Source organism: Calypte anna, chromosome 13, assembly GCF_003957555.1.
Source record: "Calypte anna isolate BGI_N300 chromosome 13, bCalAnn1_v1.p, whole genome shotgun sequence".
NCBI classification, from domain to species: domain Eukaryota; kingdom Metazoa; phylum Chordata; class Aves; order Apodiformes; family Trochilidae; genus Calypte; species Calypte anna.
Window position 1 is genome coordinate 17,665,460 of NC_044259.1, and position 24,656 is coordinate 17,690,115.

The window sequence follows — 24,656 nt, forward strand, 5'->3', positions numbered from 1 at the left end:
GTAGGACAAAAAGTGCTTTTATTCTTACTTCATCTGCAAATTTTCTGTGCACCACCTGAGTGCATCAGAGAGCATCAGAATTGTTCAGTGCAGTGACTCGTGGAACACTTGGCCTTATATAGGTCTTTCCAAGACCTGGAAGAAGTCCAATGGAAGAAACTTGGCTTGGAAAAGCTGTCTTAAAAGATGAGTCTGCCTTCTGGCAGCACTGAAGATAATTCAACAAACCTGGCTATCCCTATTTTTGGAAGCAAAATGGAAAACTGGCTGCTGAATTCACATATGGTTTCTGAAAGGGGACAGTCTAAGCCTATAGCTGGGTTTCTAATTGCAGTTTGAAGGGCAACCCTGGAAGTTAAGAGTAAGTTAAACAAAACTATGATTGCAGATGGTATCTCTGAAATGGAGAAACCCCCTAACTAAAGCCCCCCACCTTTTAAATTACTCCAGGCATGAAACACTGTATGATCATAACATCTTTGCTATAGCTTCCTGTGGTGTGTTGTGAGATGTTCTAGCTGTCCTGTAATAAAAGCTTACCCTGAATGATGGAATCTGTTCTGAGGTAGAGGAGGACAAGCCTTCGTAAGGCTTACATACCAGCTTAAGTTTACAAAGTGAGAATAGCACTACTGTAATTACAGGGTATTGATTTCATCCATAGCACTTAAGGATTTGTATTGGATTTCTCTGAATTCTTTCTGCATTTAAACATTGGCAATGGATAAATTAATAATTAGGTTTGTTTCTGGTAGAGTTGATGTGTGGTAAGCCATATATACCTGTGCTTACTATACGCAGAACATAGTAAACATTTAAGTCTTGCTTCTGTGAAGAAATACTATATTCAGAGTCTCGATTGTTAGCTGAAAGCTGTCAATTTTAACCCTAGAAAATGGCTTGTGCTGTAGGCAGCGTGGCATAATGGAGCTTTCTTTGCTGACCATCGCTGGCCAGGACTGAAGCTAAGGCTGGAACCACGGAAGTGGTGACCAGGGACTGCGGGGAGGTCTATGGTCGTGGCTGCAGGGGTTTCCCACCGGGGTGATGATGCTGGAGTGCGGGGAGCACCTGCTGGGCGGGCGGTCGGGGGCCGTGGTGGGGGAAGGTGACGCCCGGGGCAGTAGGAAGCGGCTGGAGGGAGCTTGTGCTCGGGTGGAGGCTGCCGAGCAGCCCGATTCAGGCGTTCTCTGGTGTCTCCGCCCCGTTGCCTCCCGACCCCATGCTCTCCCTTATTCATGTCCCGTTCCTCCTCGTGCCGGAGGACACGGCTGCCAGTGACGCCGCCGCTGCACGGCAGGAGCCCCGCGCCTTTCGGTGCCACCCAAGGTGCAGAAACCCCTCAGTTCTCTTCTTGCTGGGGCTCGGGAAACAGAAACTATTGACATGCTGACACCCGCCGACCAATGCCGGTACCGCAGCTCACGGTGTGCGCAGATGCCGCAAGTTGAAGCCGGGAAGCGGCGCCCGTCCCTGCCTCCCGGTAAGGAAACTGTGCGTACCCTACCCCTCATGTGTGCCCGCAGCCCCACCCTCCCGTCCAAATCCGTGTCTTTGTCCTCGGCTCTTCGAACATGTCCCCGCCTCGCCGGTTTCTTCTCTCCTCCGTGAGCCGCTCCTGCGGGCGCTGGCGGGGGACGCTCAGCGGCTCAGAAGGCAAAGCGTGGAACGGTCTGCGGCTGCGCGTACGCTAACTTTTCGGGCACCCCTCACTTCCCGTCACGTGGTACTTCTGTCCTTCCCGCATGATGGCGCCGCGCTAGCTGCCAGTAAGGAAGCGATGCCGTTGTCGCGGAACTGCAGTGCTGCGGGCAGGCGACGGTTCTGGCCGCTCCGGCGCTCCGCTGGCATCCGGGACGAGGAGGCTGGGAGGGCGGAAGAGACAGGGACGGTGAGGGACCCACGCGGGCGGGCAGGCGGGAGAGGCCCTGCGGTGGGGGAGGGGAGCAGGGACGGTGGCGCCCCTTGGGGCACTTGTGACTGCAGGCGGGCCAAGTCCTCGGCTCCTGCCGCCGCCGCCGGTTCTTGGAGGGGGTCGGCTTGACCCGGATCCCCGCGGGGCTCCCTCGGCTGAAATTGAGAGTGCTGCTTTTGGTAGAGAGCTAGAGAAGTGAGTTATAAACCAGTGGACAGTTAAAATGTGTTTTAGGGAACTTGCTCAATAGTATATTTCAAGTTATGCTTTTGAATGTTTTATGGTAATTTACTGGTGAGATTTTAATAGCTATAAAGGTTAGGGTATGACTTAGCACGTCATACTGGTTTGAGCGTCTCTTTATGATGACGTCGGTTGTTAAACAGTTTCAGAAGCCATCTTCCCCTCCTCCACCGCCCTCCCCACCCCCCCCACCCCAGTGTATTTGAGTGTGTTGTTTGAAGAGTGGAATTCTAAATACTTACTGTTGGACGTCTTTAGCTTCCTTTAGCTTGGACACCTGCTGTTTTTTCTGCCATCTATCTTCTAGATTCTTGGCCATTTGAAAGCTAAGATGAGGGGCTGGGAGGAGATGAGATTGCAAATTGGGAGGGGTTTTAAAGTTAGTGTAGGGGAGAGGGCTCTCTGGGTGCAGTCCCCTTTGGGTGGGTAAAGGGAGTGGGAGAGTCTTCAGCACAATGCCAGTGTGTACTGGGCAGGGCAGCTCCAGCCTGTGTCTGTGGTGTGCTCTTGGTGTTGTGTGTCTCCCATGTCTTAGACTGTTCCTTCCTCAGATCTCGATGTCTCCATAGCTCTTTGTGATCTGCAGTCACCTTGGAAGCCCTCATGAGAGTCTAGAAGGCATCTCCTCATCTCCAAGGCTCCTGTTGAGCGCTTCTTCTTGTGCTATTACAGCTTAAAGTGTGGATCTATCTGGCACACTTTGTGCTGTATGTGTTTCTGAGCAGTCATCTCTTGCAGCACTGGGCCAGGTGCTGCCCACATCTCCACTCTTGAGACTTCTGTTTCCAGAGTCATCCTCTGGGGTTTTATACCCATGTTCTTACTGGTCACAGGTCTTAAAGCTCAGCTTCTCGTGCATCCCTCGCTCTGGTTTGTTCAGCAGTTTTCTCTCGTGGGCGTCAGCAGTCGCCTCTCTCTCAGGGCCAGTGTAGAGCATCCGTGCCATCCTGGCACTTCCGGGCTTCTCTGCCAGCATCATCTTCCTATGGGAACTGTTGTTATGGCTTATGCTCTTCTTATGTATTGCAGTCATGTTGTTGTGCTTCAGAAAGTGGAATCTTTAATGGAGACAGGATGGTCACAAAAAGATGTTAAGGTTTTGTGAAACCAAATCATGCTGTTAAAAGAACATACAAGAAGATAAGGAAATAAGTGTGGCAAGTTATGAGATAAGGAGAATCATTTGTTAGAGTAAACAAAACAAATGTGTATAAGTGTATAGAACATGTGACTTCAGGGGGCTGGCTCTGTGGATTACGACCCAGCACCCCCTTTTTGCACAAACGTGCAATGAGTGAAAACATCTCTACTCCATATGCACTCATCAGCATCTCACATCCTGGGTAAGTGACCTCACTTTTGAGATGACCACATTGCTCACCATGTCTGTGTGTAGTCCTGGTCTGTGTGTGAGGGTTGGAGCTGCCCTGGCTGGGGGTACAGTGACACTACAGACAACAGGGGCAACTTCATGGAGGTGTGGTGACATGTTGATCTGTGGCAGTTCTATTGGCAAATACCATACTGTCCATCTGGGCAAGCAGGTGTAGGCAGCTGCCACAGTTATTTTCATTGGATTTTGTGTGTGCCACAGGTGGGACCTTGGCAGCAGTTTGTGTGGAAGTTGAACAGGCTGGATCTAGAGTGAGCTTGTACAGCTGGGGCTGAGGATTTGTACATTGCTGGGATTTGTACTTTGTAGCTGTAGTTAGAGGCTATACGCAACAAGACCACCTTGGGTCTCATCAAACTACCTGGCAGCATCCAGGTGACTTGATTTACATGATTGGTTTGGGTTTTTTTCATGTGCAGTGACAAGCTGGCACTGGGGAGGACCCCGGCAAGGTGAGTGGAGCCTGGAGTGCAGAAGCAGCAGTTTTGGGTTGTTGCATCCTGTGGAGGGGTGAGCTGTGCAATGCACCCGTTACCTGGGGTGGCTTCTGTGGGGCCCTGGTTCACAGGGTAGAACCTCCTGCCCCAGCTCTATGTGCGATTCTGCGCCCCTCCCCCCCTTCCCCCCCCCCACCTCCGGTGCTTCCCGTGCTGCGGGTAAGCGCGGGGCTGCAGGACCAGGCAGTCGGTGACACCGCAAAGGTGAGTGGGGGTGAGCAAGGTTTTTACACCTGGGTGTATGTCCACAGAGAAGGAGGAGGGACCTGTGCCCATGAGAGGGGCGTGTCCACAGGCCGTTGCTTGCAGCAGCAGAGGGAAGTGCCAAGATAATGGGAGATCTAGATCTGCCATGGATCCCAGGGGGAACAGGTTTGGGGGGGACGGGACACACACCAACCCCTAGGGACACCTCACTCACAGCTCCCATTGAGCATCTCACAATCTCCCAACCTGCCCCACACGTACCCCTAGTTCCCCATAGGGATTTTAACTGTCCCATATGGGCCCCTTAGCTGCCCTGTTGTCCCCTAACCTGCTCGACACAGACCTCCAGTGTGCCATAGAGCATTCTATTTGTCCCACATGGGCCCCTCAGCTGCCCTGTTGTCCCGAACCTTCCCCACACAGACCACCAATGCCCCATTGGACATCTCAGCTGTCCCATAGTTATGGGTGAGTTGTGTGGGGCTCCTGGAGGGGGGGAGGCTATACCCAAAAGGGGCGTGTTGACCCCCCCAAGTGGGTGAGGTTTGCACCAGATGGGGGTATGTCCCCATGTTTAGGAAGGCAGGGCTTAACACAAGGGGCATGTCCACAACCAAAGGGGGTGGGGTTTGCATCACACAGGGATTGTTTTTTCACCGAAGGGTGGGGCTTAATGCAAAGGGGACGTTATACACAAACGAAGTGGTTGTGTCCACAACTAAGGAGGGTGGGCTTTTCACAACATGGGGGGTGTGTCCATGCCTGAAAGGGCGGGGTGTAACCCAAAAGGGGCGTGCCCAGATCCAAAGTGGGTGGAGTTTGCATTGCAACACAAGGAGTGTTTATTTCTCAGAAGGGCAGGACTTAACAAAGGGGTTAAGGGGCAGGGCTTAAGACAAAAGAGGTGTGTCCATCCCAAAGAAGGTGGGGTGGGATTTGTATCACATGGGGGGCTGTGTCCACTCTCAGAAGGGCAGGGTTATACCCGAAGGGGGCGTGGCCACAGCTAAAGGGATGGGGTTTACATCAAATAAGGGTTGTGTTTATTTCCATGAGGGCAGGGCTTTATGCAGAGGGAGTGTGTTCGTATCCAGTGTGTGTGTCCACACCCAAAGGGGGCGATGTTTGCATCACAGAGGGTGTGTCCAATTTCAGGAGGGCAGGGCTATACCCAAAGGGGGCGTGTCCATACCCAAGAAGGGCTGTTTTCATCAGATGGGGTGTGTGTCTATGCCTCAAAGGGCGGGGTTTAACCTGGAAGGGGCGTGTCCACATCGAAGCGGGTAGTGGTGGGTTTTTTGCACCAGACAGGGCTGCCATGTCTCAGAGTGCATCTCCTTGGAGGTGGCGGGGTTTTTACACAAAGGAGGGTGTGCATGAGACCTGTAGGCGGGGGGTGTGTCCACACCCCAGAGGGGGCCGGGGCCTTTACCCCTGGTGGTATGTCCTCAGAGAATGGGGCAGGGCCTTTGCCCATAAAAGGGGTGTGTGTGCACGGCAGTGGATGTGGCTTGCTGCAGCAGAGGGAGGCACTGAGGTAACAGGAGATCCAGATTTGCCATGGAACCCACGTGGAACAGGTACTGAGGGAGTGGGGGGGATGAGACATGCACCGACCCCTAGGGACAAGCAGGGACCCACACCTGACACACAATCACCTCCCCATTGGGCATCTCAGCTGCATTATAGTCTCCCAACCTGCCCCATACAGACCCTCAGTGCCCCATAGGGCATTTTAACTGCCCCACATAGGCCCCTCAGCTGCCCTATAGTTCTCTAAAATACCCCACAAAACCCCCAGTGCCGTGTTGGGCATTTCAGCTGCCCTATAGGCCCCCAGTCAGCCCTAGAAGGACCCCCTAGTTCCCCATTGGGCATCTCGGCTACCCCGGAGTCTCACAACCTGCCCCACACATACCCCCAGTGCCCCACAGGGCATTTTAACTGTCCCATATGGGCCCCTCAGCTGCCCTATTCCTTCCTGACTTGCCCAACACAGACCCTCAGTGCCCTATAGCGTTTTTTAACTTTGCCACATGGTTCCCTCAGCTACGCTATTGTCCTCTAACCTTCCCCACACAGCCCCCCAGTGCACCATTGGGCATCTCAGCTTTCCCATAGTCTCTAAGTCAGCCCCATAAGGACCCTAGTGCCCCATGGGGCATGCAAACTGCCCCACACAGGCCCCTTAACTTTTCTATAGTCCCCTAACCAGCCCCACACAGATCCCCAGTACCCCATGGGGTATCCTTAGTGCCCCATAGAGCATCTCTGCTGTCTGATAGTTCCCCACACAGACTCCCCTGTGTACCATTGGGCATCTCAGCTGCCCCAGAGTCCCCCAGTCAGCCCCATAATGGCTCCCAGTGGCCCATAGGGCATTTTGACTGCCCCACATGGGCCCCTCGGGTGCCCTTTAGTCCCCAGACCTGCCCTGCACAGATCCCTAGTGCTCCATAGGGCATCCTAACTGCCCCACTTGGGCACCTCAACTTTTCTACGGTCCCCTAACCTGCCCCACGCTGACCCTCAGTGCCTCATAGGGCATACTAACTGTCCTATATTTCCGCAGTCAGCCCCAAAAGGACCCCCCAGAGTCCCTCAGCCCGCCCCACAGAGACACCCAGATGCTCCATAGTCTCATAACTCTCCCAGTGTTTATCCACAGCTGCACCATAGCCTGCCAACCTGCCCTACACAGACCCCTGGTGCCTCATGGGGTATCCTAACTGACCCAATTGGTAACGTCTACTTGTTTTGTAGGGTATTCCTAACAGCCCCATATGATTATCCCATAGTGGTACCAGGTGCCCCACAGTGCTCCTCATCTCCCCTTAGTAAACCCTTAATGCCCCATAGGACCTCTACGGCTCCATGGGGATGCAGAGTGCCCCATAGTTCCACCCACCAGATACCCCATAGGGACTCCCATAGGTCATCCCAGCGGCCCTGTAGAACCCCCAAGTTACCACATACTGCACGCCAGTGCCCCATGGAGCCGGCCTCCTACCCCATAGGAACCCAGAATATTGCAAAAGGCTGCCTGTGACCTGGTGGGGACACCCCAGGCCCCTCTTAAGGCCCCCGAGTGCCCCCTAGCACCCACCAGCTACCCCATAGGAATGTCTAATGTCCCATAAGACCCTCCCCGTGCCCTATAGCGCTTCCTAACTGCCCCATAACAGTCCCCAGTTCCCCACAGGACCCCCTGCCACCTGCCCCCCCCCAGGGCCCCAGGACAGCCCATAAGGCCCCCCACTGGGGGGCCGTAGGGCCCCCTCATCCACTTGCTCCTTAGATCCTTCCCCACTGCCCTATAGGGCCTTTAGTGCCTGCCGCATTGTACGTTCCAGCCACCCCGTATAATCCCCATGGTGCCCCACAGCTCCTACTGAACTGCCCCACCTACCTCAGTTTGTCACAGTCTCTCTGCATCCTTCCCAATTGCCTCCAGGTTGGGCGCAGTTCCTCCCTGTCCTTCCCCAGCCTCTCCCAGTTTGTTGCCATCCCTCCTGGTTCCCTTGCAGTTGCCCCCCACCCCACCAGCCCCCCAACTTCTCCCAGTGCATCCCTCTGCTAGGTTGGACAGTGAGAAGGGTGGGGGCACTGGTAGCATCTAGAAAGTAATGGGAGGTGGATAAGGGCACTGGGAGGGGTTAAAATGGCACTGTGGGGCCACTTTATATGTGAGGGACCCCAAAATGCTCGAGGGGGTGGGGGTACTTGGGGGATGCTGTGGGGCAGGGACAGACTCCTGACTAGTGACTGTGGGCTGCTATGGGTCAGGGGCAACATATGGGGCACTAGGAGGGGGCCTATGGGGGAACCTAAAATTACAGGGGGTCGAGATGAGGCACTTGGGGATTGCTGTGGAGCAGGGGTGACCCTTAAGTATTCTGGGGGAGACTATGGGGCAGTATCTGGAGCTGTGAAGAACTTGGGGCGGTGGGGCTGTGGCAGCATGCGTGGGGGCTCTGTAAGGTGAGATGTGGGGCTGGGGGAGCCCTATGGATCCCTCAGTGCCACAGAGAGCCTCATGCTGCCCCATATAGCCACCTGCCTGCCTCACAGAGGCCTGAGTGGCCGAAAGGGTATCCTAACTGCTCCACAGGGACCTAATACCCAATGCACTTTCTACCTGCTCTATAGGCACCCTTAAATACCCTATAGGGGCCTTCTCAGTGCCCTGTAGGAACCCCAGGGCCCTATAGGGCCTTTTTACTGCCCCAGAGGGACCCCTCGTTGCCCCATACTACACCCCAGATCCTCATAGGGATGCCCACCTGCCCCATGAGTATGTGCAGTTACACATAGGGACTGCCAGCTACCCCACAGTGCTCTCCACCTGCTCTATGAGGACCCCCAGCACCCCATGGGTTCCTCTGAGCTTGCCCCATCCCATTTTCTTGCAGTCTATATTGCAGTCCCATCCTGTTTCCTCTCAGTTTCTCCCCACCTCTCCCAGTCCCTCCCATTGGCAGTTTGGCAGTTCCTCCCAGCTATCCCTCATGGTTAGGCAGGGCCCTGTGTGGTGGTGTTCTTCCCAGTCCCTCCCAATTTCCTTCAATCTGCATTTTCCCCCTCCACCTTTCCTAGTTCTTCTTGCTAATGGGTTGTACTGGGAGAGGGGCTGGGATTGGGAGGGGCTAAAGTGCCACTATGTGGTACTGGGGAGCACTGGGAGGGACCCTTAAGTAGGGGGGGAGGATAAAGGTACTTGGGAGGTGCTGTGGGGCAAAGACCCCTGGCTGGTGGTTGTGGGGTGCTTTGGGGAAGCAGCAGTCTGTGGGGCACTAGGAGGAAGGGACCCTGAAATGATGGACGGTCGAGGTGGGGCACTTGGGGGTTGCTGGGGAGCAGGAGGTGACCCTTAGGTAGTGTGGGGGGAGACTATGGGGCAAGGTGGAGCTAGGGGATGAGACATGGGCTGAGGGACACTTAGGCTCTGGGGTTTTGTGGCTGGGGGGCACTTGTGGAGCTGTGTTGGGGTCATTTGTGGATCACTGTGGGACAGAGGGGGATCCCTGGCCATTTTTTCTTTTACCCAGAACTGGAGTTAGATTTGTGGGGCTGCTGCCCCACAACTTTTGGGGGGGCCTGGCCTGCCTGACCAGTGGCTACTCCAGGCTCCAGTGAGCGTGACCCACAACTGCCTGCCTGCCCCATAGATATAGCTTGGCCCCATAGATTTCATAATGTACACTTGTTGACCCCTTCCTATGACATCATCACTTTATGCCTGGTGACATCAATGCCCTTTTTCCCAGGACCAGCTGCCCCCTCCTGGTTTTGTATTTGTGTGTCCTTGTTGGAGAACAGCAGAGGAGCCGGCCTGCATGGGATAGAGGAGTGCTGCAGATTCCCTGGCATTCACTGATCCTGAAGAAGAACAAAGAACTGTAAATAACTTAAGGATGTTATGTCCTGGTACCTGGTGCCTCTGGTGAGAATGGGGAGATAAGGTTTTATGTTTGTAGAAAGAGCACTTTGAGCTGTACATTGTAGATCAATCAGTAGATATCGGGATCCTATGTAAGTCTTGCCAGCCACACAATAAAGGATTCTGATTGTGCACAGCAACTGGGGTCTGTGGTTTCATGTCTTTCATCATGTCCTCATTAAAAAAACGTTGAAAATGCAATTAAGGAAAAACTTGTGTTGTAGAGGAAGAAATGTAAAGGAGAAAGCTAATAAAAAAACCCAACCAAAACTAGCTGTGACTCCAAGATCTGGGTGGGTATGAAAATGAGAAATAGGACAGAAGAGTTAACTGGAGATTGGAGAGGTGTAAGATGAGAAGTGAATATTTTTGTGTTTCAGCAGTATCAAATTCAGTTCCCTCTCCCCAGCCTCCATGCGATGCCCCATCCCAGCTGCGTCATGTCCCCATACCCCCTCTAGTCTTGTCCCCATCCCCCATGAGTGTGGCCGTGCCTCCGCCCAGGTTGTGTCTTGGTATAGGGCTCCTTGTACTTGTCCTGTGCCCACCTGAGTGTCTCCACCCCCTGGGGTGCAGTGGCTCTGCCCCCCTGATCTGGGCCACACTCCTGGGCGTGGCTCTGCCTGCCCTGTGTGTGGCCACGCCTCTGAGCTTGACCACACCCCTGTGTGTGGCTCCGCCCCCTGCTCTGGGAGGTGTCTCTAAGCCTGACCACGCCCCCATGCATCTCTGCTCACCTCAGGCTTGTCGCAGCCCCCCTGACTGTGACCCCGCCCTCCCACACGTGCCTACACTCCATTGCCTTTGCCCCGCCCCATCTGTGACTCAATGATGCTCACTGGCAGCACTGATTAGGACTTGGTTCCGTGCCCCTTCTTGTCATTGTGGTCCTGTCCTTCTACACTTCCCCCATGGTTGTGGCCTTACCCTTCTTTCCCACCCCTCGCCCTTTCGCTCTCCCTCATTCTCTTTCCTTAATTTCTCTGGCTCAGTTCAGGTTCTGAGCCTTGTCCCCAACTCTGATGGGATTTCTGAGGAGTCTAAATGAACATTTTCCTGCTTTCAGAATGCCCGGGGGGGGGGTGTTGGCAGCCCCTGGGGACAGAGCTCCCAGCTGTGGGCGGAGCAGGGGATGATGTTCTCTGAAGGGCTCCAGCTGGGGCTGGGGTAGCCCAGGTGTGGCCAGTCAGGTTGATGAGGGGGCTTTCCCAATGGATTGTGGGAAGGGCAGTGGGGCAGGGCCCAGGGTATATAAGCCTCCACCTCTACTTAGGAGCTCAGTTTGCTCAGGGGCTGTGTTGTGCTTGGAGGTCTAGTGGGTGAGAGGAGCAGGAGTGGTGGCTTATGGTGGGTGCAGTAGTTTGCTCTGTCTTGGTATTTTTTTGTTCCCCAAATTGCTGCAGTGTTACGCTCTGGAATGAGAGGGTAAGTGGAACACCAAGGGGTTCTTTGGAGGAGTTCAGCATTCTGAAAGAGGTTAGTGTTTACTGATGTGGGATTTGCTGGTGGTACTGTTGGTTGGAATTCTTTCATGGCACATAAGAAAGAGGAACCCTGTGGCTACAGGAACATCCCAGCCCACTGATGTTGCTTTCTTTGTTCACCACTGCTTCAGGTGCCCAGCCCTCTCAAAAATAAGTGGAAGGTGGAAGTGAAGGAAGAAATGAGTGTGAGGAAGGGCTGGGCAGGGGGGGCAAAGCCACCTGCGAGGGTACCAGGCAGATGGGTGAGGGGCCAAGGTAAAGGACTGAGCAAGAGGTAGACATCACAGTGGGCTGCCTGTTGTTTGAGGCAATATCTCGGCATGTGGTATTCCTTTGACTTTTGCAGGTGCCCCGCAGCATCGGAGGGACAAAGGCACCTGCCTAGGAGCGGTCAGAGAAGGTGAGATGATTGCAGACTGGCTCACCCAGAGATTTTAATGCTCGGCTAGGGTTAACCCTAACCCTTTTGTTTTTCCAGGTGGTGGGTGTGCCACCTTTGGAGCCGGAAGAGCACTGGAGGTGAGACTGGATGGTAACGAGGAGGCCCGATCTCGCAAGCAGAACAGTGATTTTGCGTCTCTTGGTATTTCAGGTGCTAGAAGCAATGGTGGCCATAATGTGTGTGGAAGGAGAAGGTGAGCAGGGCAAGTCGGGGGTTATGAGGAGCTTGTGGAAGAGGTTGGTATTTAGCTGACGTCCTATTTCTAGTGGTACTGCTGTTTATTATTGCAGATGATGAGGAGGAACTTGGTGGTTTTGGCAAGGTTCCCTTCAGCTGATTTGGGTTGCTTTTCTGTCCAGTGCTTCAGAGCCCCATCCATCTGAAAGGTAAGAGAAAGGGAGGATGGTTGCGGAGGGTCTGTGTCGAGGGGTCAAGGCTAGGAGTCACAGGGTTGGGTTTGAAGTCACTGTAGGAGAGTGGGCTGTCCAGAAGCAGTCCCCTTTGGGTGGTTCATGGGAGCCTGTTCCTCCCTGGCACGATGCTAGCAAGTTTCAGGAAATGAATGAGTATTGGATGTGAGGTGGTAGTGCAGGGCTCATGGAGCTAGTGTGCTCTCTTAAGCACAGCAATAGTTAATAGTTTTTGTGCTTTTTAGGTGCCCTGAATGATGATGCCTACAGTGTCCCACTCTGGACAGCATAGGTGAGTGGGACCCCGTGGGGCTCTTCCGTGAAGCTGGGTTATTTGGAAGAGAATGGGGCTGGCTGATGTTGGAATTATTGCTGGAGATTCTGCTAGGTGTTTTGGTGTTGTGGTTGTGTGTGGGGGTTTTTTTGTTTGTCTATTTTGGTTTTGGGGTGTGATTTTTTTTTTTTAATTTATTCTTTTATTTATTTACTTATTTTAAATGCAGATGGTGAAGGGGAACCTTTCAAGTTGAGGATTATCCTGGGCCGCTCATGTCTATTTTCCTGGCTAACCACGACTTTGGAGCACCAGTCCTCTGAAAGATAAGTTGAAGGACCAGTGGTGTAGAGGGGTCAAAGCTGGTGGGAGTTGCAGAAGGGGTTTTGAAGTTAGCGTAGGGGAGAGGACAGTCTGGGAGCAGCCTCCTTTGGTCTGGTGAAGCAAGCGGGTTAATTTCTGATGCAATGCCAGTGTGGGCAGGGCAGCTCCAGCCTCGGTGTGTGGTGGTGTGTAGTTTGTGTCGTATGTCTTTGTCTTCGAGCTTCCTCAGGCCTTGATGTCCTCTCAGAGCAAGTCCCACATCTCAGGCATCATCCCTGGCAGGCCTTTACTCATCAGCACAGTCCTAGTCAGCAGCATCTTCTTCTAGTGTGACAAGTTTGAAGTGTAGATAGATCTTTCATCTGCAAAGTTTCCTGTTGGTCATCTTCTGAAACATCATCGCCAACGGCATCAGTGTCGTCTCTGGTTGTGGATTTTCCCAGAGTGGGACTTTGTTCCCTGCATCCTTCCGTCCTCAGGTCTTGAAGCCCGGGTTCTTTGGCATCCCTTGATTCAGCCCCTTGCTTCACAGTTCATTGCTGTAGGTCTTTTTGCCCAACAGTCTTGGATCTCAGATATATTCTTTTTGCTTGGTGTTCTCTTGAGACCGAGTCTCATGATTTGCGGGGCTGTGTCTTGAATTGGTCTGAGTGTTTGGCTTGGAGCTGCCCTTCCTGGATTTTTAGGGTCAGGGTTTGTGGGAAGAGCCATAACTGAATAGTACAGCTATTGGGCAGTGTTCCAGTGACTTGTGTCATACTGTTTTTCAGTTTCTGCGTGACAAGGATGTACATGAAAGAGCTGGAGGAGAGAAGAGTGCCGTCCAAAAGTTAGTCAGCGTTTGGGGTTGGAGTGAAGGTCCCTCTCCTGGTTACCTGACCACATTATGGTTTGTTTGCTCGTTTGAAGGTGAGAGCAGCCAATGAAGCAGAATATCTGTTCCTGAGGTGGCTGTGGCAAGGTGAGCAAAGGCTGTTGTGCTGAAGGAGCAGTTATTTCTCAGGTGTTTTATTGCCGTCGAAGGCGTTGGCATTGCCTGTTTTTTGTGTTTTCCAGGTGTCCTCCAAACCTACTTCTGGCACCTCACAAGGAGGGCAGGCAGTTGAGTGAGAGGCCGAGGTAAAGGGGCAGGAGGTGGACATTACAGTTGGACTGGCTGTTGTTGTTGGAGGCACTACCTCAGTATGTGCCCTTTTCTTTGACTTTTGCAGATGCTGCAACCCTCCTTGGAGGGACAAAGACACACGTTTAGGAGCGGTTGGAGAAGGTGAGATGGTGGTGGGCTGGGTCAGCCATGTATTTTACGTCAAGTCGCTTAAAAGTTTCCTTTTGTTTTTGCAGGCGCTGTGCGTGCCACCTTTGGAACCGGATGAACGTTGAAGTTGAGCTCAGTTGGTAGTGAAGGGGCGCCTTGGGGCTGGTGACTTCTGATCAGCACAACAGGAACTCTTTCTCTTGGTGTTTCAGGTGCCCCAAGCAATGGTGGTGCTAGCCTTCGACTCTGGAACAAGAATGTGTGTGGTATACCATGGGGCTTCCTTGAGGAGGTGAGTGCAGCGGAAGTAGCATGCGTTGGCTTAGGTGGGACTTGTGCCAGCACTGTTTATGGTCTGTGGGTTGTGTTTTTTCTTTTTCTACATATAGGGGATGAAGAGGAACCGTGCGACTGGAAGCGCATCCCAGTCAAACAATGTGGTTTTCCTTTACTGACCATGGCTTTGTGCTGCTGTTGCTCTTGAAGATAAGTTGATGGCCCAGGGGTGGGTGGGGAGGGGCTGAGCAGAGGAGTTGAGGTTGGGAATTGCAGGTGGTGTTTTTAAGCTAGTGTAGTGGAGAGGGCTGTCTGGGAGCAGCTCCCTTTGGGTGGGTGAAGGGAACAGGTTACTTTCTGGTATGATTCCAGCATGGGCAGGGCAGCTCCAGCCTTGATGTGTGGGGTTGTGTGTTTTGTGTAGTCCATCTTTGTTGTCTTAGAGCTTCCTCAGGCCTTGATGGTCCTCTGTGTCCTCACAGAGCAAGTCCTTCATCTTGGGCATTGTCCCTGAAAAGCCTTTCCTGCTCAGCATGGTGCTAATCAGCAGCATGTTATTCCACACGACGAGTCTAAATTGCAGATCAGCCTCTTGACTTGGAAGTTCCTTGATTGTCACCTTCTGAAACATCATTGCCACCTGCATCAGCATCTGGAGTCATTTCCCACATCATGCGCCCTCAGGTCTTGAAGGCGGCTTCTCGGGCATCTTTTGCTTTGTTCCCTTGCTTTGCAGATGCATCACTCTAGGTCTTATTGCCCAAAAGTCTTGGATTCCAGACTCCATCTTGCGGTGAGTTTTATCTTGAGGTCAAGTCTTGTGACTCACATGGCTGTTTCTCGGGTTGGTCTATGCGTGTGAGTTTTTGGCTTGGAGCTGCCCTGCCTGCTGTGTAGGATTAGGGGCCATGAGAAGTGCCACAACCTGACTGACTTGGTGCTGAGCAGCTTCCCAGTGATCTGCATAATCCTGTTTTTCAGATCCCATGTGTCAATCACCAGCAAGAAGCAGATGGAGGAGGAGAGAAGCTGCCCTCTGAAGGTTGGTCAGGGTGTGGAGTCGCTGGGAAGGTGCCTCCTTTGGCTACCCAACCGCATTATGGTTTGTTGTCATTTTGAAGGCAGAAGCGGTGAGCGAAGCGGGCTACGGGCACTGGAGGTGGCTGTGGCAAGGTGAGCAGAGGCTGGTGGGCTGAAGGAACAGTAATTTCTCAGGTGTTGCATTGTCTGTTGGTCATGAGCATGCCTTGTTGTTTGTGTTTTTTTTCAGGTGCCCTCCTAACCTCATTTTTGCACCCCAAAGAGATGGCATGCAGATGGGTGAGAGGCTGAGGTAAAGGAGGAGGAGGAGGTGGACATCGCTGTGGGCTGGTTTGTGTTGGGGGCAATATCTCAGCGTGTGCCTTTTTGCTTTGATTTTTGCAGGTGTCACACTGTCACTCCGGCACTAAGCTTTGTGAGGAGCAGTTAGAGAAGGTGAGATGGCTGTGGGCTGGGTCAGCCGTGTATTAACGTCAACTCTGTTAAACGGTTCCCTTATTTTTCAGGTGCTGTGCGTGCCACCTTTGGAACCAGATGAGCATTGAAGGTGAGCTGGGGTGGTAGAGAGTGGGTTCATGGAGCTGGTGAGTACTGATCAGTAGAACAGTAGCTCTTTCTCTTGGTCTTTTAGGTGTCCAAAGCAGTGGTGGCCACAGCATTCAACTCTGGATCAAGTCTTGTGACAAGGAGGTGAGTGGAACTGGGTGGAGCTCTTTTGAGGTGGTGGGTGTAGTATAAGTGGTTGTTAATGGCTGAAGTGCACCTTATTGGTGACACTGTTTCTGATTTTCCCTTTCTTTTTCTGATTGCAGGTGATGAAGAGGACCATGCCCGTCGGACAGCGTGGTGTTTTGCTGGACATAGATCCAAAACCACCATCCATCAGGAAGATAAGTTGAGGGGCTGAAGTGAAGTGCTGAGCTTGGGAGTTGTTGCAGAGGGGATGTTGCAACGGCTGGTGTGGGCTGCTGTTGATTGGGGCAATATGTCGGCAAGTGTCTTTTGCTTTGACTTCTGCAGGTGCCACACAAACCCACGCGTTGGGGAGCGGTCAGAGAAGGTGAGATGGTTGTGGGCTGGCTCATCCAGAGCTTTTATGTCAACTTGGTTGTTTCCCTTTGTTTTTGGAGGTGCTGCATGTGCCATCTTTGGAGGCGGAAGAGCGGTGGAGGTGAGACGGGATGGTAACGAGGAGGCTCGGTCTCACAAGCAGAGCAGTAATTTTGTGTCTCCTGGTATTTCAGGTGCCGGAACCGATGGTGGCCATAACGTGTGGAAGGAGGAGGTGAGCAGGGCAAGCTGGGGGTTATGAGGAGCTTGTGGAAGAGGTTGGTATTTAGCTGACGTCCTATTTCTGGTGGCACTGCCGTTTATTATTGCAGATGACGTGGAGGAACTTGGTGGTTTTGGGAAGATCAGCTGATGTGGGTTACTTTTCTGTCCAGTGCTTCAGAGCCCCATCCATTTGAAAGGTAAGAGAAAGGGAGGATGGTTGCGGAGGGTCTGTGTCGAGGGGTCAAGGTTAGGAATCACAGTGTTGGGTTTTAAAGTCACTGTAGGAGAGCGGGCTGTCCAGAAGTGGTGCCCTTTGGGTGGTTGATGGGAGCCTGTCCCTCCCTGGCATGATGCTAGCAAGTTCCAGGAACTGAATGAGCATTGGAGGTGACGTGGTAGTGCAGGGCTTGTGGACCTGGTGTCTTCTCTCAAGCACAACAATAATTTTGTGCCTTTTAGGTGCCCTGAATGACGATGCCTACAGCGTCCACCTCTGGAAAGTGTGGGTGAGTGGGACCCTGCAGGGCTCTTCTGTGAAGCTGGGTTATTTGGAAGAGAATGGGGCTGGCTGATGTTGGAATTATTGCTGAATATTCTAGTAGGTATTTTGGTGTTATGGTTATATGTGTGGAGTTATTTTGTTTGCTTTTTTTGGTGTTGTGGTGTGACTTTTTTTTTTAATGCAGGTGGCAAAGGGAAACCTTTCAAGTTGAGAATTATCCTGGGCTGCTCCTGTTTTGTTTTTTTTTTTCTGGCTAAACATGGGGTTGGATTGGCAGTCCTCTGAAAGATAAGTTGAGGGCCCAGGGGTGGGTGTAGAGGGGTCAAGGCTGGTGGGAGTTGTGGAAGGGGTTTTGAAGTTAGTGTAGGGGAGAGGGCAGTCTGGGAGCAGCCTCCTTTGGTCAGGTGAAGCAAGCGGGTTAATTTCTGATGCGATGCCAGTGTGGGCAGGGCAGCTCCAGCCTCGGTGTGTGGTGGTGTGTAGTTTGTGTCGTATGTCTTTGTCTTCGAGCTTCCTCAGGCCTTGATGTCCTCTCAGAGCAAGTCCCACATCTCAGGCATCATCCCTGGCAGGCCTTTACTCATCAGCACAGTCCTAGTCAGCAGCATCTTCTTCTAGTGTGACAAGTTTGAAGTGTAGATAGGTCTTTCATCTGCAAAGTTTCCTGTTGGTCATCTTCTGAAACATCATCGCCAACGGCATCAGTGTCATCTCTGGTTGTGGATTTCCCTGCATCCTTCCGTCCTCAGGTCTTGAAGCCCGGGTTCTTTGGCATCCCTTGATTCAGCCCCTTGCTTTACAGTTGCATTGCTGTAGGTCTTTTTGCCCAACAGTCTTGGATCTCAGATATATTCTTTTTGCTTGGTGTTCTCTTGAGACCAAGTCTCATGATTTGCAGGGCTGTGTCTTGAATTGGTCTGAGTGTTTGGCTTGGAGCTGCCCTTCCTGGATTTTTAGGGTCAGGGTTTGTGGGAAGAGCCATAACTGAATAGTACAGCTATTGGGCAGTGTTCCAGTGACTTGTGTCATACTGTTTTTCAGTTTCTGCGTGACAAGGATGTACATGAAGGAGCTGGAGGAGAGAAGAGTGCCGGAACCGGATCGGCGTTGATGTTGAGCCGAGTTGGTGGCGAGGTGTTCATGGGGCTGGTGACTTCTGATCAGCGGAACAGGAACTCTTTCTCTTGGCGTTTCAGGTGCCCCAAGCAATGGTGGCAATGGCGTTCAACTCTGGAACGAGAAGGTGCGTGGTATACCACGGGGCTTCCTTGAGGAGGTGAGTGCAGCGGAAGTAGCTTGTGTTGGCTTAGGTGGGACTTGTGCCAGCGCTCTTTGTGATCTGTGGGTTGTTTTTCCTTTTTTTACGTATAGGGGATGAAGAGGAACCGTGCGACTGGAAACACATCCCAGTCAGACACTGTGGTTTTCATTACTGACCGTGGCTTTGTGCTGCTGTCGCTCTTGAAGATAAGTTGAGGGCCCAGGGGTGGGTGGGGAGGGGCTGAGCAGCGGAGTTGAGGTTGGGAATTGCAGGTGGTGTTTTGAAGTGAGTGTAGGGGAGAGGGCTGTCTGGGAGCGGCCCCCTTTGGGTGGGTGAAGGGAACAGGTTACTTTTCCAGTGTGATTCCATCAGGGGCAGGGCAGCTCCAGCCTTGATGTGTGGGGTTGTGTGTTTTATGTTGTCCGTCTTTATTGTCTTAGAGCTTCCTCAGGCCTTGATGGTCCTCTGTGTCCTCACAGTCCAGAGCAAGTCCTGCATCTTGGGCATCATCCCTGGAAAGCCTTTCCTGCTGAGCACGTTGCTAATCAGCAGCGTGTTATTCCGCACGACGAGTCTAAATTGCGGATCGGTCTCTTGACTTGGAAGTTTCTTGATTGTCATCTTCTTAAACATCATTGCCACCTGCACCAGCATCATCTTTGGTCGTGGATTTTCCCAGAGTGGGACTTTGTTCCCCGCATCCTTGCGTCTTCAGGTCTTGAAGCCTGGGTTCTTTGGCATCCCTTGATTCAGCCCCTTGTTTTGCCGTTGCATCGCTGTAGGTCTTCTTGCCAAACAGTCTTGGATCCCAGAGATCTTCTTCTTGCTCAGTGTTCTCTTGAGATCAAGTCTCATGATTTGCAGGGCTGTGTCTGGGCTAGGTCTGAGTATTTGGCTTGGAGCTGCTCTTCCCAGAGTTATAGGGTCAGGGATTTTTGGAAGAGCCCTAAAGGACTAGTCCAGCACAGTTGGGCAGTGTTCCAGTGACTTGTGTATCTCTGTTTTTCAGATCCCGTGTGACAAGGATGTACATGAAAGAGCAGGAGAAGAGAAGAGCACCATCCAAAGGTTAGTTAGGGTTTGGTGTTGGAGTGAAGGTCCCTCTCCTGGCTGCCACAGTATGGTTTGTTTGTCCTTTTGAAGGTGAGAGCAGCCGAGGAAGCAGAATATCTGTTCCAGAGGTGGCTCTGGCAAGGTGAGCAAAGTCTGGTGTGCAGAAGGAGCAGTTATTTCTCAGGTATTTTATTGCTGTTGAAGGCATTGGCGTCGCCTGTTCTTTGTGTTTTCCAGGTGTCCTCCAAACCTACTTTTGGCCCCCGACAAGAATGGGAGGGAGATGGGTGAGAGGCTGAGGTAAAGGGGTAGGAGTTGGACATCACAGTGGGCTGCCTGTTGTTGGAGGCACTACCTCAGCATGTGCCTTTTGCTTTCACTTTTGCAGGTGCCACAACCATCCTTGGAGGGACAAAGACACACATTTAGGAGCGGTTGGAGAAGGTGAGATGGTGGTGGGCTGGGTCAGCCATGGATTTTACGTCAGGTCCCTTAAATGTTTTGTTTTTGCAGGCGCTGTGCGTGCCACCTTTGGAACCGGATCGGCGTTGATGTTGAGCCGAGTTGGTGGCGAGGTGTTCATGGGGCTGGTGACTTCTGATCAGCAGAACAGGAACTCTTTCTCTTGGCGTTTCAGGTGCCCCAAGCAATGGTGGCAATGGCGTTCAACTCCGTAACGAGAAGGTGCGTGGTATACCACGGGGCTTCCTTGAGGAGGTGAGTGCAGCGGAAGTAGCTTGTGTTGGCTTAGGTGGGACTTGTGCCAGCGCTCTTTGTGATCTGTGGGTTGTTTTTCCTTTTTTTACGTATAGGGGATGAAGAGGAACCGTGCGACTGGAAACACATCCCAGTCAGACACTGTGGTTTTCATTACTGACCGTGGCTTTGTGCTGCTGTCGCTCTTGAAGATAAGTTGAGGGCCCAGGGGTGGGTGGGGAGGGGCTGAGCAGCGGAGTTGAGGTTGGGAATTGCAGGTGGTGTTTTGAAGTGAGTGTAGGGGAGAGGGCTGTCTGGGAGCGGCCCCCTTTGGGTGGGTGAAGGGAACAGGTTACTTTTCCAGTGTGATTCCAGCAGGGGCAGGGCAGCTCCAGCCTTGATGTGTGGGGTTGTGTGTTTTATGTTGTCCGTCTTTGTTGTCTTAGAGCTTCCTCAGGCCTTGATGGTCCTCTGTGTCCTCACAGTCCAGAGCAAGTCCTGCATCTTGGGCATCATCCCTGGAAAGCCTTTCCTGCTCAGCACGTTGCTAATCAGCAGCGCGTTATTCCGCACGATGAGTCTAAATCGCGAATGGGTCTCTTGACTTGGAAGTTTCTTGATTGTCATCTTCTGAAACATCATCGCCACCTGCACCAGCATCATCTTTGGTCGTGGATTTTCCCAGAGTGGGACTTTGTTCCCCGCATCCTTGCGTCTTCAGGTCTTGAAGCCTGGGTTCTTTGGCATCCCTTGATTCAGCCCCTTGTTTTGCCGTTGCATCGCTGTGGGTCTTCTTGCCAAACAGTCTTGGATCCCAGAGATCTTCTTCTTGCTCGGTGTTCTCTTGAGATCAAGTCTCATGATTTGCAGGGCTGTGTCTGGACTAGGTCTGAGTATTTGGCTTGGAGCTGCTCTTCCCAGAGTTATCGGGTCAGGGATTTTTGGAAGAGCCCTAAAGGACTAGTCCAGCACAGTTGAGCAGTATTCCAGTGACTTGTGTCATCTGTTTTTCAGATCCCGTGTGACAAGGATGTACATGAAAGAGCAGGAGAAGAGAAGAGCGCCATCCAAAGGTTAGTTAGGGTTTGGTGTTGGAGTGAAGGTCCCTCTCCTGGCTACCACAGTATGGTTTGTTTGTCCTTTTGAAGGTGAGAGCAGCCGAGGAAGCAGAATATCTGTTCCAGAGGTGGCTCTGGCAAGGTGAGCAAAGTCTGGTGTGCAGAAGGAGCAGTTATTTCTCAGGTATTTTATTGCTGTCGAAGGCATTGGCGTCGCCTGTTTTTTGTGTTTTCCAGGTGTCCTCCAAACCTACTTTTGGCCCCCCACAAGAATGGCAGGCAGATGGGTGAGAGGCTGAGGTAAAGGGGTAGGAGGTGGACATCACAGTGGGCTGCCTGTTGTTGGAGGCACTACCTCAGCATGTGCCTTTTGCTTTCACTTTTGCAGGTGCCACAACGATCCTTGGAGGGAGAAAGACACACATTTAGGAGCGGTTGGAGAAGGTGAGATGGTGGTGGGCTGGGTCAGCCATGGATTTTACGTCGGGTCCCTTAAATGTTTTGTTTTTGCAGGCGCTGTGTGTGCCACCTTTGGAACCGGATCGGCGTTGATGTTGAGCCGAGTTGGTGGCGAGGCGTTCATGGGGCTGGTGACTTCTGATCAGCAGAACAGGAACTCTTTCTCTTGGCGTTTCAGGTGCCCCAAGCGATGGTGGCAATGGCGTTCAACTCTGGAATGAGAAGGTGCGTGGTATACCACGGGGCTTCCTTGAGGAGGTGAGTGCAGCGGAAGTAGCTTGTGTTGGCTTAGGTGGGGCTTGTGCCAGCGCTCTTTGTGATCTGTGGGTTGTTTTTTCCTTTTTTACGTATAGGGGATGAAGAGGAACCGTGCGACTGGAAATACATCCCAGTCAGACACTGTGGTTTTCACTACTGACCGTGGCTTTGTGCTGCTGTCGCTCTTGAAGATGAGTTGAGGGCCCAGGGGTGGGTGGGGAGGGGCTGAGCAGCGGAGTTGAGGTTGGGAATTGCAGGTGGTGTTTTGAAGTGAGTGTAGGGGAGAGGGCTGTCTGGGAGCGGCCCCCTTTGGGTGGGTGAAGGGAACAGGTTACTTTTCCAGTGTGATTCCAGCAGGGGCAGGGCAGCTCCAGCCTTGATGTGTGGGGTTGTGTGTTTTATGTTGTCCGTCTTTGTTGTCTTAGAGCTTCCTCAGGCCTTGATGGTCTTCTGTGTCCTCACAGTCCAGAGCAAGTCTTGGGCATCATCCCTGGAAAGCCTTTCCTGCTCAGCACGTTGCTAATCAGCAGCGCGTTATTCCGCACGACGAGTCTAAATTGCGGATCGGTCTCTTGACTTGGAAGTTTCTTGACTGTCATCTTCTTAAACATCATCGCCACCTGCACCAGCATCATCTTTGGTCGTGGATTTTCCCAGAGTGGGACTTTGTTCCCCGCACCCTTGCGTCTTCAGGTCTTGAAGCCTGCGTTCTTTGGCATCCCTTGATTCAGCCCCTTGTTTTGCCGTTGCATCGCTGTGGGTCTTCTTGCCAAACAGTCTTGGATCCCAGAGATCTTCTTCTTGCTCGGTGTTCTCTTGAGATCAAGTCTCATGATTTGCAGGGCTGTGTCTGGACTAGGTCTGAGTATTTGGCTTGGAGCTGCTCTTCCCAGAGTTATCGGGTCAGGGATTTTTGGAAGAGCCCTAAAGGACTAGTCCAGCACAGTTGAGCAGTATTCCAGTGACTTGTGTCATCTGTTTTTCAGATCCCGTGTGACAAGGATGTACATGAAAGAGCAGGAGAAGAGAAGAGCGCCATCCAAAGGTTAGTTAGGGTTTGGTGTTGGAGTGAAGGTCCCTCTCCTGGCTACCACAGTATGGTTTGTTTGTCCTTTTGAAGGTGAGAGCAGCCGAGGAAGCAGAATATCTGTTCCAGAGGTGGCTCTGGCAAGGTGAGCAAAGTCTGGTGTGCAGAAGGAGCAGTTATTTCTCAGGTATTTTATTGCTGTCGAAGGCATTGGCGTCGCCTGTTTTTTGTGTTTTCCAGGTGTCCTCCAAACCTACTTTTGGCCCCCCACAAGAATGGCAGGCAGATGGGTGAGAGGCTGAGGTAAAGGGGTAGGAGGTGGACATCACAGTGGGCTGCCTGTTGTTGGAGGCACTACCTCAGCATGTGCCTTTTGCTTTCACTTTTGCAGGTGCCACAACGATCCTTGGAGGGAGAAAGACACACATTTAGGAGCGGCTGGAGAAGGTGAGATGGTGGTGGGCTGGGTCAGCCATCTATTTTACGTCAGGTCCCTTAAATGTTTTGTTTTGTTTTGTTTTCGCAGGCGCTGTGTGTGCCACCTTTGGAACCGGATCGGCGTTGATGTTGAGCCGAGTTGGTGGCGAGGGGTTCATGGGGCTGCTGACTTCTGATCAGCAGAACAGGAACTCTTTCTCTTGGCGTTTCAGGTGCCCCAAGCGATGGTGGCAATGGCGTTCAACTCTGGAATGAGAAGGTGCGTGGTATACCACGGGGCTTCCTTGAGGAGGTGAGTGCAGCGGAAGTAGCTTGTGTTGGCTTAGGTGGGGCTTGTGCCAGCGCTCTTTGTGATCTGTGGGTTGTTTTTTCCTTTTTTACGTATAGGGGATGAAGAGGAACCGTGCGACTGGAAATACATCCCAGTCAGACACTGTGGTTTTCACTACTGACCGTGGCTTTGTGCTGCTGTCGCTCTTGAAGATGAGTTGAGGGCCCAGGGGTGGGTGGGGAGGGGCTGAGCAGCGGAGTTGAGGTTGGGAATTGCAGGTGGTGTTTTGAAGTGAGTGTAGGGGAGAGGGCTGTCTGGGAGCGGCCCCCTTTGGGTGGGTGAAGGGAACAGGTTACTTTTCCAGTGTGATTCCAGCAGGGGCAGGGCAGCTCCAGCCTTGATGTGTGGGGTTGTGTGTTTTATGTTGTCCGTCTTTGTTGTCTTAGAGCTTCCTCAGGCCTTGATGGTCCTCTGTGTCCTCACAGTCCAGAGCAAGTCCTGCATCTTGGGCATCATCCCTGGAAAGCCTTTCCTGCTCAGCACGTTGCTAATCAGCAGCGCGTTATTCCGCACGACGAGTCTAAATTGCGGATCGGTCTCTTGACTTGGAAGTTTCTTGACTGTCATCTTCTTAAACATCATCGCCACCTGCACCAGCATCATCTTTGGTCGTGGATTTTCCCAGAGTGGGACTTTGTTCCCCGCACCCTTGCGTCTTCAGGTCTTGAAGCCTGCGTTCTTTGGCATCCCTTGATTCAGCCCCTTGTTTTGCCGTTGCATCGCTGTGGGTCTTCTTGCCAAACAGTCTTGGATCCCAGAGATCTTCTTCTTGCTCGGTGTTCTCTTGAGATCAAGTCTCATGATTTGCAGGGCTGTGTCTGGACTAGGTCTGAGTATTTGGCTTGGAGCTGCTCTTCCCAGAGTTATCGGGTCAGGGATTTTTGGAAGAGCCCTAAAGGACTAGTCCAGCACAGTTGAGCAGTATTCCAGTGACTTGTGTCATCTGTTTTTCAGATCCCGTGTGACAAGGATGTACATGAAAGAGCAGGAGAAGAGAAGAGCGCCATCCAAAGGTTAGTTAGGGTTTGGTGTTGGAGTGAAGGTCCCTCTCCTGGCTACCACAGTATGGTTTGTTTGTCCTTTTGAAGGTGAGAGCA

General features: G+C 52.4%; 2 long non-coding RNA genes across 2 annotated transcripts; both read left to right on the forward strand.

The window, feature by feature from the left end:
- Nucleotides 1-1,118: 1,118 nt before the first annotated feature.
- LOC115599057 lies at nt 1,119-9,824 on the forward strand. The gene is made up of 3 exons (XR_003988113.1): nt 1,119-1,891; nt 3,971-4,003; nt 9,523-9,824. It is a non-coding gene; the product is annotated as an uncharacterized LOC115599057 (long non-coding RNA).
- Nucleotides 9,825-19,573: 9,749 nt separating this feature from the next.
- Nucleotides 19,574-19,843, forward strand: LOC115599126. Its single transcript, XR_003988144.1, has 3 exons — nt 19,574-19,592; nt 19,681-19,736; nt 19,806-19,843. It is a non-coding gene; the product is annotated as an uncharacterized LOC115599126 (long non-coding RNA).
- The last annotated feature ends 4,813 nt before the right edge of the window (nt 19,844-24,656 follow it).